This window comes from Sinohyriopsis cumingii, unplaced genomic scaffold (assembly GCF_028554795.1).
Source record: "Sinohyriopsis cumingii isolate HCF-2022 unplaced genomic scaffold, ASM2855479v2 utg000043l, whole genome shotgun sequence".
NCBI lineage: Eukaryota > Metazoa > Mollusca > Bivalvia > Unionida > Unionidae > Sinohyriopsis > Sinohyriopsis cumingii.
Window position 1 is genome coordinate 730,057 of NW_028315864.1, and position 13,166 is coordinate 743,222.

The 13,166-nt window shown below is 38.4% G+C and overlaps 1 protein-coding gene across 1 annotated transcript in view; it reads left to right on the top strand.

Moving 5' to 3' along the window:
* Positions 1 to 529: 529 nt before the first annotated feature.
* Positions 530 to 13,166, top strand: part of LOC149774988 (cytochrome P450 1A4-like) — a 38,785-nt gene continuing 26,148 nt past the window's right edge. The window contains exon 1 of the mRNA XM_089944575.1: positions 530 to 894. The gene's annotated coding sequence lies outside the window, so the exon portion shown is untranslated. The remainder of the gene's footprint in view (positions 895 to 13,166) is intronic.

Sequence of the window (13,166 nt, forward strand, 5' to 3'; positions counted from 1 at the left end):
CAATAATGTTCACATATCCAGGGAAATCAGTAACAACACAAATTCTACTGCGATTCCATAAAATACTTAAAATTCAATCATTTGTGATAATAAATCCGCAATAACGCAGTTATGGTTGGCTTGACATATTTTTCTCACCTATTTTTTATGCCATTTTCCTTAACATTTCAAGCATTTCATACAATGTATAACACCTTAAATGTTTTTAGTTTACATTGGGAGCGTGAATCTGGCTTTTATGCTAAGACCTTATACCCTCTCACGTGCCTAATGATATTGTAACGGAATGTCTATTCTGTACTAATTTATTCGTCGTTCAGATGTCCCCAAGTATTTCCTTTCTCATCTCCAACATAGAATTTACAGTTCCTTTTCTTGTTTCCGAACGTAAGAGCTTTGCATTTCACCCCACGCCCTCACTAGTGGGGAAGTCAATAGTCTCGTATACACTTGATGTCCTTTGGCTAGCTGGCATTATTATAACATTAACAGATGCTTAACTCAGCTAGAAAGCACAATGCGGAGAACGTCAAGGGCTTGGTGAACCTTTTGTGGAGCTACTCCCCCGCATGTCATTTACTTATTCATGTGTTAGAACTTCTCATCTTCGCAAGGAAGAGCTTTCCATTTCACCCCATGATCCTCTCCAAGTGGGAAATCAATATAGTCATATAAGCTTCATTTGTTTCCGCTAGCATATTTTTACAGATGTTTGGTTCTGCTAGAAAGCACAAGCGGAATACTTCTGTGGTTTGGAAAACCTTTGAGAGAAAAACACTCCCATACTCCCATACACACGACACGCAGACATGGAGGTATTTAAGAAGGATACATTTGTGGAATGAGTTATTCCTACCACTTCATCTTTGGGATATAATTTATTTGTGGCATCAGGTAAGATAACCTTCGGTAAAAAATATATCATGGCTAAGATCAGAGTGGCCCGCGGGCCATTTTTCTTTTGGGGTGGGTGGGGGGGAGTTGGGTGGGGCCCTTATGCAAAAAGTCAGTTTTATAAGTACAGTATAATTACCAAAATATGTGTCATGTATGGCCCACAAACGTAATCATTTTTATCCATGTAGTTAACGGTGTTAAAGCTGTTGACCACTTTGCTTTACATGACTCAAGCGTCTACAGTTTTTACAAATTATTTCGGGGCCCCGAGTGGCCGAGTGGTCTAAAGCGCTCTCCGTTACGGATCACTGCCATCTCACCTCTGACTGCGTGGGTTCGAGTCCAAGGCTCGGCTAGCGTGGGTACGTGGGAAAGCCTGCCAGTAGCTTCTCGTGGGTCGGTGGTTCTTCCCTGGGTTTTGCAGGGTTCTTCCTCCACCATTAATACTGGCCGCCATGTATAGCCTATCGTGTGCTGAAAAATGGCGTTAAACCCTACAACAACAACAACAACAACAACAAATTATTTCCTTAGTAAGACCTGTCAACGTATAGAATAATGTGTTTTATATTCCGATGCAGTTTTGTTAGAAGCGTTATAGTTAATGAAAGGTTTCTTCTGACTTTTTGTCCAGAAAGGAATAGACACATTTGTCACTTTACTTGTAAAAGCGCAGGAGTAATATGGACTATAACATATTATGAACAATAGGGGCCCTTAAAGCATTTGGGCAATAGAGGCTACTAAAGCGTGTGGGCAGTAGGGACTTTTAAAGCATATGGGTAATAATGGTCATCAAAGCGGATGAATAGTAGGGACTATTCTGGAGCTTTAGATGTTTCTAAATCTATATTCAAAATCATCAGTAATATAATCAACGTGTACTTTTGTCATTTGTATAAAAGCAATGTAAAAGGGCTTGCACAAGAACAGACAAACTGAAGAAAGGGGCAAAATCAGGCCCTTTTGTGCCATTAAAACATTTTGACGAGTTTCATTAAAATATGGTGATATTTAAACTTCAATACCGTTTTTCCAATAAAGTGGGGGCCCCAAGTGGCCGAGTGGTCTACGGCGCTCCCCGTTACAGATCACTGCCATCTCACCACTGTCTGCGTGGGTTCGAGTCTCGGATTCAGCCAATGTGGGTATGTGAGAAAGCTTGCCTGTAGCTTCTCGTGGGTCGGTGGTTCTTTCCGGGGGTTTTCCGGGTTCTTCCTCCACCATTAATACTGGCCGCCATGTATAGCCTATCGTGTGCTGAAAAAATGGCGTTAAACCCTACAACAACAACAACAACCAATAAAGTGAAACGTATAACATCTGGATTAATGTACTTCCTAGAGTAAATGTTTCCAGTTTTAAGAAAGTAGCTTGATTACAAAATATTAAATAAAAGCAATTATCAATTTAACATTGGGGGAACAGGATTGTCCTTTAAAATTTCGACCCCTTATATTTTTGTTTTTTTGTTTTTACAAATCTTGCAAGAGGTACGTTCGACAAATATTATTCAAAGTTATGTCGAATGGAAGTGCAAGTTAAAGGGTGTACAAGGCATACCACATTCAGCCTGACACTGTGTGAAGCATATTGGAAAAAACATTAATGAGAATAAGCACTTTAGAAATTTAAATCTATGATATTTATATCGCTTCATGTCACAGTTAAATTTGCATGTTCATGTCAAGGTTATATAACAGTGTAATGGAGTAGTGAAGGGTTTGGGGGAAGTGTGAGCAAGGGAGGGTGAAATACTCCACTAGAATGCGTGGGAGAAATACTTTTTCAAAACGTAAATATTAACAATTCACTAAAATGATTAAAATTATGATAAACGGACGATAGCAAGCCGTATTTAAGATATTTTGATGTGAAACTGTACTTTATTTGAATATCACTGTGCACGTTAATATCTTTTCTTTTTTTTTTTTCTGTTAGAGTAGAACCTATCCTAATGGACACTTCATTTCACCTTTTCTATCATATTAGTAATTTGTAGTCAGCGGACGCCCAGATATTGTGGACATAATTGGTGATTCTTTTGACTAATTGCTAAAATCGTACACCTACTTATTACGGTCATTTTGGTTATTCATTCATGTGACTGTCCGCTAAAATCAAGTTTTACTCGATCTGTAGATTCCTTTCATCGTCTTAATGTATCTGTAGATTGTTTTAATCATTGCAATGTATCTGTCAATTCCTTTCATCGCCTTAATGTATCTGTAGATTCTTTGAATCGGTGTAATGTATCTGTCAATTCCTTTCATCGCCATAATGTATCTAGATTCTTTTAATCGTTGTAATGTATATGTCAATTCCTTTCATCGTCTTAATGTATCTGTAGATTTTTTTAATCGTTGTAATGTATCAATGTGAAGGAAGCATATTATTGGCTCAGTGATTAGCGTGCCAGCATGCGGGTTGATTTCCTACCATCGTATCATCCTGGGCCAGCTACCGTGATGTGCTGTTTGGCCTGGCACTTTACTCCAATCCCCTCGGTACTAAATAGCATACCTGCTTTGTTATGTCGTAGCCTAACGAAATCAAATAACCTCGTGCCATGTTCAGCCACAAGAACGTAACATATATCGTGTTTTATTTATTTATTATTTGAGAAAATAGAAAACTAGCTTGTTTTATGATACTTAAGCAAGAGAACTGGGTCAAATCACGTTAAAGTTAAGTCATTTCTTTCTATAAATCTACGAGCGAATGGGGTAAACAATATTTATTAACACTTGTTATTAACACTTGATTCATTTCTCTGCCCTTTTACGCCCGTTGTCCTCATGAAAACATATTTACAGTGCTTGTGAAGTGTTAAATCTTATAGATGTAACAATTTTTTTTTTCTGGGCAGTCTTCCAAAGAGAAAATGTCGAATGCTGACTACTGTATGCAGTATTTTTACATATGATCTTTTATTCTTTTTGTTGCTCCTCACATTTACTTACTTGTGAACTATTATATAGGAAAGAAGTTTCTTAAGAAGGACAGCCATTCAGTTTTGTCTTGTTTATCTCAACTTCTTTGGTGACAAAAACTACGGTTGTAAATCTGCCACTTGGTTTACGTGATGTTATGCGAACGACACAGTTGCTTGTTTCACCGAAGTATGCAGTGCTCTGTTTTTGTGCAAGAAGTGAAAAAATCCAAGATTGTAATTCAAACCTATCATCATATCTCTTTTGTTATCTTTGAATCTTTGACGTTTGTCGTGAAGAATTTGTTTTCCCATCAACCATTTTATTGGCCTTGTCACAAATGAAGTTGTGGGAAAGGACAACCACTGCACACACACACACACACACACACACACACACACACACATATATATATATATATATATATATATATATATATATATATATATATATATATATATATATATATATATATGCCTAAGTTTGTTTTTATTTCTTTATTGTTATGCGGCTTGTCGACTTTAAATATTAGTTGATACAGTCTCAAGACTCTATACCTGGAAATTATATTTGAGTCGTTGTAAACAAACTGTCTTAAACAGACTCATCCCTTCTAATTATCATATTAATATATTTTCTGTCAAACTAACTTGGAGACGAGTTTATTGTGGTTCCAGATTTTGTACAGAGTGTATATTGAGTGCATTCAGATTAAAAAATTGTATGCATTTGAAACATAGTCTGCTCACAGTCATATAAAAACCCATCTATAGGTATTTCAATGAAGAATGAATTTGAAGAATACATGCGCGTGACTAGGGCGTGTCTTTGAAGGATCTGATAGATTTTGCAAATCAGCCCACCCTCTTTTCATAGGTAGTACAAATTGGTTTTTAAACACAATAACATTTTATCCATGATGCACGATCGTCCTAAACAAGACGTTTCTTCATATGTGGGTGTACATTATTTTGTTCAGGGGTCCTTTGTCTTTTTTTATTTTAAGGCTTTCAAAATTGAAAAGATACAGCAACAAATAAAATATGATCAAGTACCAGAACATTGCATACCGTGTGAGTGCCCGAAAGGGTAGATGGGCTTAGAGGCAAATTCAGACCATTAGTAAGTGAATATAGCCACGCAGAACTAGTAAGAGGTGTAAGGTAAAGGCTTCCCATGCACACTATATAATACGAAGAGAGCATTTGGTGGGTCCTATTGCATTTGGTGGGTTCTAAGGCATTTGGTGGGTCCTAGTGCATTTGGTGGGTTCTAATACATTTGTGGGTGTTGTATCTGAAACGGGATTAAGCAATTAAAATAAGCAACGACATTCCTTTAATAGCGATAAAGAAACCGCACCTTCATCATATAATTAGCTGCATTACTTAGTATTATAAACGGGATAAATATTATAACGTTTGACTGAATATATTTTCTGTTAAAATCATTCAGTTTTATTGATATCTAAAGTTCAAACCATCATAATTTAGTGAATATTTTCAGTTCAAACCATCCAAATACATTGAATATTTTCAGTTAATATAGTTCAAACTTGTTAGCAATATTTTGGTTCAAAGCAGCAACTTTTATTGAATATTTTTCGTTTCAATCAACACATTGAAAATGATACTATAATGTTTGTTTATACAGATCTGTCAAAAGCAATAAGTTAACTTTGTTTTAGCTATTTGCTGTTTACCAAATGCTGATAAGGCAAGTATGGTATATAGGTATGTATGATTTAAGTAGGTAGTTTTTGAAGTCATGCGATTTGCGTAAAAGGTCGTGATCATTGAAGCACGCTATACCCACCGTACGTTACTTTGTCTACGGTAGAACCTTATTAAGCTCGAGTCCATGAGTTTTTAGTTACGTTCTGCCGATATCTACAGTGTAGTGAGAATTTTTAGCGGTGTATACATTTTTACGGTTCATCAGTCTAATAGTGGGATCTCAAAAATAAATCTCATACAAATTATCATCTTAAACACTATAAACTTATTTAATCTACATTCGCTAAAATATAATATGCCATAGGTTTCAACCTGTAGCTTTTGGCAAAATCCATCAAATTTTTGTTTCGTAGGTGAGAAAAACCCCGCTATACAATATATGGTTAGAACAGGTCGGTAATCCGGATGAACAAAAAAGGCTCGTAGAAACAAAATTCTTCTTGCCACATACATTATACCTGTCTCCGGCCACTCGTAATTGGCCCTAATTTATTAACAGCCATTATTTGCTGAGAAATTGCATTATTTAGTTCCCACGCATATGTACTGAAGAATTTGTGTTAGTGTCCTCGTTATCTAGGAGATGATCGCCCTCGGTGTTATTGCCCAGATCGAGTCAACTTATAGGTAGAATAAACAGAGATATGAGCAGATATTTATAACAGAATGACTCGAGCCCCGTACATAAAAATCAAAATTTAATCAGTTACATAAACAATGGTGATAATACAATACATTAGGAAGATTTCTTTATGATTGTGGGTCGGTGGTTCTTTCCGGGGTTTTCCCGGGTTCTTCCTCCACCATTAATACTGGCCGCCATGTATAGACTATCTTGTGCTGAAAAATGGCGTTAAACCCTATAAGAACAACAACAACAAAAATTGTACAATTACATAACCTGCTTAGTTCTGGTTCACTCCAATTTCACTGAAGCTGTTCTCTGTCCTTTCGTCTTTTCCCTTACTTTTTCTCTACTGTCTCGCCTCCTTTCGGCCTTCAAACTTTGTGTGGGTATATGGATATGTAAGCATGTAGATACACATATACTTGGATACGTCTGTGCGTAGGTACGTGTGAGGATACGTCTGGAATACATCTGAAGAGCTATTTTTCCCATTTGTGGTTTCAAGCGTTTCTCGCTTCTACTGCCAAAATTGTGTCCGTCGACCTTCCAGGCATCCGGTCCCTTGGACAGATGTTTCATGAGAGAATTTCTTTCAAATTCACTCTCAAAGTCCCCTATACCATTACCCTTGCATCAAAGCTTAGACTAATTAGATTTTTTTGATGGGGGCAATATTTACAGCTAGGAAATTTTGTGTGGGAAAGAAGACCCAATTTAGCATAACCAGTCAGGATGAAATATATTTACCGCCTTTTATTAATAGCACCAAAATTGCCGTCAGCTTGCTGCGGGCTTGCCCTAGGTTTACGAATAACTGTTTCTGGAAATTTTCAAGTTTGACAGTTCCACTATAAAATCGAAGTTTGCCGTGGCCCTAATAGTCCGTCTCACGGTTAAGTAAATGAATGCTTAATTAAGAATCTCTACCTCTACCGACCAGACATTAGAAATCATTGCAGTATAGAGATTTAACAAGCGCCTGTCCCCATTAATCTAAGTAATTGTTCTCTGGCCCAAACTAATGTGCTTTTCGTAGATCTACAGAAATTGGTCCCCTCACACTAACTCGTTACTAATTCATTTCTTCTCAATTGTGTAATTATTAACTCACATATATTACCCTAGTTATATCTAGCGTATACCCTATAAGTTTCCTTGCATAGGACACATTAACCTAATATTCATACATCAGTAGCTTTCTTTTACTTAAATAAATATCAGACTTTACAAATTGATCTCGTGGAATACCATGATACATAATATATAGCTTTCTGCAGAAGCGCTAGGGGTATTGAAATTTGAAAATGCCGTCCCATCATTCAACAATGAACAGGACTACCCCATGATACATGCACATAAACCTTATAATTGACATAAAGCTGTTCATATTCCGGTTCACAACCATTATTGTTATTTTCATCTAAGTGACACAAAACGATTTTAATGCATTTGCTTGTAAATTCAAAACAATTTTATGCCAAAATTATAGAAAGACAAAAAAGTCGGATCGTTCTTTTTTATTTTTTATCTAGGACTACTACTACTATTACTACTACTACCACTACCACCACTACTACTACTACTACTACTACTATTACTAATAATAATAATAATAATACGGACTTAGTAAAGCTCTTAACCTATTAAAGCTCTAAGCGCTTTACCGTATCGTATTAGTTACCACATGCTTAGATATTAGATAGATTACAAAAACAGTAACCAAAGAGTTCCAAATAAAAACATGCTGAAAATAATGCGTGGTAAGGAAACATTCTTCAGTCTTAAGACTGTTCTTGCAGTCTAAATAAATGAGCTGTTAGTGCACTCTTGAAGTAGATCATTGACAGTGTGTCGAAGTTCAAGAGGCAAGTAGGTACCTAAAAGAACTAGGCTTTGATAATTGGAATTTGAGAATACGAGCGTCAGAAGAGACAAGTAAATATCTAGAATAAACGTGTTACACATGGAGGAGGTCGTATAGGCGTGTTGGACTGGAATCAGTAAACGAAATGTAACATGCAAGCCGATTGGATGTGACTCTGGGACGAACGGGTAGCTATTAGAGGGAGATGTCTGAGTGTGTAGGAACAAACACATGATATTCTTTACACTACTTTTATTATATACAGACAAACGCATTAACTAAATGATTCATCAGCACCAACAGAACATAAAGGTGCGAGAGTATAAAATAAATGATGTACACCACAATCATCCTTGATGAAACTGACCCAAGGTAATAAGTGCTTTAGGGCCCTCAAACCTTATTTAGTCCCAACACTAACCTAGCGAGGCAGCTGTTAGTGCCATTTTTATAAGTTTCTGGTATGACTCTGCCGGGGTTCGAACCCTCTGCCTCCCACATCCGTGGTCGACGCCCTACGTACTAGGTCACAGGGAGCTGAATTTATATATATATATATAAACTAAAAACAAAGCAACAAAATCATGAAATATCCAAATAAATATCGCCAACGACACAATTAATGCTAATATTTACACACACACACACACACACACACACACACACACACACACACACACACATATAGAGTTTGGTTATGTGGCTTAATCAAATCATGAAGGATACATGAAGGCATTTAAGTGATTTGCTCAGTAACACTAGCCAGTACAAGCCCTCTAGTAGGTTTTGGAACCCTCGGCTTTCAGGGTACGACAATCACTGAGGTTTATCTGTTCGTATGCGTGTCTGTACCACTGTCTTTTCGTTGACTTTTCTAAACTTCTGCTCTCTAAAGACTATCACACATCCTCACAATATCGTTTTCGTAATGTATACTGATCGGAATTTATTTATTTATTAATTTATTTATTAACACAGTAGATATAATTTGTTCCCGGACAAAAGACTGAAGTATATGAAAATCAGTCTGCATTTTATTTTCTTATAGTTTAGAATTCGCATGTTAAAACTTAAAATATTTCTTAATAAAGAAAAAGGAAAAAATTACGATTGGTGCTAATGTTAATAACATAGTTCGCTGATTACTGTCGATACCGAAATTTTCTAAGTCGGTCTCGTCTTAATAAGTCGCTTTTAAACTAAAGTCAGGCGCAAGTCAGTTCTTGCTATATGGAACTTTACTCGACTTAGAAGACCACCTCGTGATAAAAGCCATGTATGTATGTATGTATGTATGGATGGATGGATGGATGGATGGATGCATGCATGCATGCATGCATGTATGTATGTATGTATGTATGTATGTATGTATGTATGTATGTATGTATGCATGTATGTATTTGTTTGTAACCGCTCTTGTAACCTAGTGGCTAGAGTGTCCGCCTCGGAAGCGGGAGATCATGGGTTGGATACCAAAATCTTACAAAAATGGTTCTAACAGCTGCCTCGCCAGGCGCTCAGCATTAAGAGGTTGGGGTTAGGACTGGTTGGCCTGGTGTGAGGATAATGTGACTGGGTGGGACATCATGCTTTGTTGTCTGCGGCATGATGCCCCAGTACTAGACATCACCATAAACTGCCACACTACAGACATCGTAGCGATATGACTGAAAAATTGTTAAAGCTACGTTAAGAATCCTAATCACACACACACAGTCTGTGTTTGTGCGTATGTATGTATGTATGTATGTATGTATGTATGTATGCATGTATGTATGGGGGGCCCCGAGTGGCCGAGTGGTCTAAAGCGCTCTTCGTTACGGATCACTGCCATCTCACCTCTGCGGCGGTTCGAGTCTAAGATTCAGCCAATGTGGGCATGTGAGAAAGCTTGCCAGTAGCTTCTCGTGGGTCGGTGGTTCTTTCCGGGGTTTTCCGGGTTCTTCCTCCACCATTAATACTGGCCGCCATGTATAGCCTATCGTGCTGAAAAATGGCGTTAAACCCCACAACAACAACAACAACAACAACAACAGCATGTATGTATGTATGTATGCATATTTGGATGGATGGATGCACGTATGTACAGATGACGCGCGCTTACTCGTTTTCATGTTAAGGCCGTTTACAATGAAGAAATAACACTCAATGTGCGCCACTATACTCGTTTTTAAGTAATCGCTGACGCCATGTGCTGTGACTCGCGCGTAAATGACGTATGTGTATTAACATTGCTTTCGATGTACGCCATAATCTCAGGAACGCATATATGGCATAAATCAAATGTCAAATATATGAATGGTTAGATGCATTTGAAGCTCTGAGCGTGTGTGTGTAATGTGGATTTTGAAGGTATATTTAACCATTTTTAAGTCATATCGCTACGATGCATGTAATGTTGCAGTTTATAGTGATATCTAGCACTGGGGCATCATGCCGTAGACATGTATCATGATGTCCCACCTAGTCACATTAACCTGACACCAGGCCGACCAGTCCTAACACTAATATCTTAATGCTGAGCTTCTTGTGAGGCAGCTGCTTGTATGTATGTATAGGATCTGCTCACGATAGTTATTCAAATTTTCATTATAAATGTTATCAGCTAAAGTTAGGGGCCACATGTTCTTGAGGATCTTTCTAAATAATTTTTCAAAAATGTTACTTTGAATGTATTTTGACTTTCTTTCACCTGTATCAAAATGTCGATAAATGGTTGTTATACCATTGCGTTCAATGCAAAATAACCGAAAAGTGCATTTAAAGAAAGTTTCACTGTTCCCCGTCTAAAAATAGAGTACGATAGTCACGTGACACGCAATGCGTGTTCTGAGGAGCAATTAGACTGCAGACCTGTAGTTCTCACAGGACAGTGTATCTGGTGAATTATCCTCTGACAATGACCTATTGCAGAACAATGAGAATAATTTTACACTGAAGATACAAATAAAAACAAACTAATTATTTTTGTAGAAAGCATATATGTGCGATTTTGACTGTGGCAAACAGGTTAATTCCTGATGCAGCTGGTGGCTTCTATACTGAACCAACACTGCCACCAACCCCTATAGCTTACATTCACTTTTGACAGCAAAGAGTTATTTTGAATATTTTCCTGTGACTAGGCAGCTAAAAGAATCAGTATGTGCCTCATGCATTAATAAGGTTCACTAGTACTATAACAAATTAGCATACTTTTCATCACCCCTCAACCATCTAGAATTTTAGATATCTACCTCTGTAGCAGATACACATAAATACGTAAGCTAAGTCAGCTGCTCATTTGCAGCCCAAGTTCATCATCATCATCATCAGTCCCGCAGTCTGGCAGACCGTTGGGGCACCGCACAAGACAAAACAACCAGCTTCCTCCATTCCTCTCGATTTTCCGTCTTTCTCAGTGAGTCGCTCAATGTCAAGCCTGTCCACTCTCGAATGTTATCTTCCCACCTCTTTCTTTACCTGCCTCTCTTTCTTTTCTTGTACAGTGTCCTGTAGGATTGTCTTGGCAAGTCCTGATGATCGTGAGACATGCCCATACCACTACAGTTTCCGTTTTGTTCACTATGATCAGGTGGTCATCATGAGGCCCAATGGCTTGTCTTATCCTTTGCCGTATTTCTTCATTGGTGATATGGTCTTTGTATGTGACGCCGAGGATCTTTCGGGAACATCTCATCCCCGTAGCCTGTATCCTTTTCTCTAAGTCAGCTGTTAGGATCCATGATTCGAGGGCATAGAGAAATATGGAGATCACCAGTGAGTGCATCAGTCTGACCTTTGAACTGAGTGCGATGTTCTTATCCTTCCAGATGGGCTTCAGGTTTGTCAGCGCTGCTGTTGTCTGTGCAATCCTGGAGAGTATTTCAGGCTTAGATCCTTCATATGTTACAGTTGCCCACGAATACTTGAATCTGTGGACAGTTTCTAGCTTTGTACCTTGTACCCTGATGTCGGTGCTGATGCCCTTGGTGTTGTTGGTCATCATTTTGGTCTTCTCTGCACTAATTTCCATGCCATAGGCTACCGAGGTTTTGTCAACGCTCACTACTAGGCTAGCTAATTCTTGCTCATTTCCTGCTAGCCCATCAATGCCAGCAGCAAAATGTAAGTTGGTGATTGTTCTGCCTCTGATGCTGACTGTCCCTGTATGCTTATCAAGCGCGTCTGCTATGATTCTCTCCAGAAAAATGTTGAATAGTATGAGAGAGAGAGAGCAGACAGACTGTCTGACTCCGACTGGCGTTCTGAACCAGTCCCCTTTGCTGCCGTTGAAGTATACTACACTAGTGGCCTTGTCACAGAGGTGCACTATTACTGTGATGAGGTTGGCATTGATGTTGTACAGTCTCATGGTCGCCCACAAGGCTGCATGCCCTACCCTGTCAAATGCCTTCTTGAAATCCACAAAGATGTGGTACATATCTTGCTGGTGTTGGAGGTACTTCTCACACAATATCCTGAAGTTGAAGATCTGCTCTGTTGTCTGCGCCCTGCTCTGAACCCCGCCTGCTCCTCGGTAATGATCTTTTCAGCCTGTGGTTTTAGCCTGTTCACTGATTCTAAAAGAATCAGCATGTTCCTTGTGCGTGAATAAGGTTCACTAGTACTATAGCAAATTAGCATACTTTTCATCACCCATCAACAATCAAGATTTTTAGATATTTACCTCTGTAGCAGACACACGTAAATACGTAAGCCAAGTCGGCTGCTCATTTGCAGCCCAAGTTGCGCATTTGATCTCCAATGATCGTCTAACTGTGACAGGCAGTCTCCAACCAGCCATCCCATTTACAAGCCTAGCTCAAAGTAAATCTAAACCACATTACATATTTAGTTTCTGTGTGAATTTATAAATGCTAGGCTTGTGATAATTAGGTTCATGCCTTCTACCTTAAAAATTAGCGAGGTGTCAAAATACAAAACTATCCAGTGAGACATTTAATATCCTTTCACGTTCATTTCTGGTGGCTCCTGTGGTTGAGTGGTCTAAGGAGCTTTTATCGATTACTGCCATATCACCTCTGGCTGTGTGGAGTCGAGTCTCGGGCTCGGCCAATGTGGGTATGTGAGAAATCTTGATAGTAGCTTCACGTGGATCTGTGGTT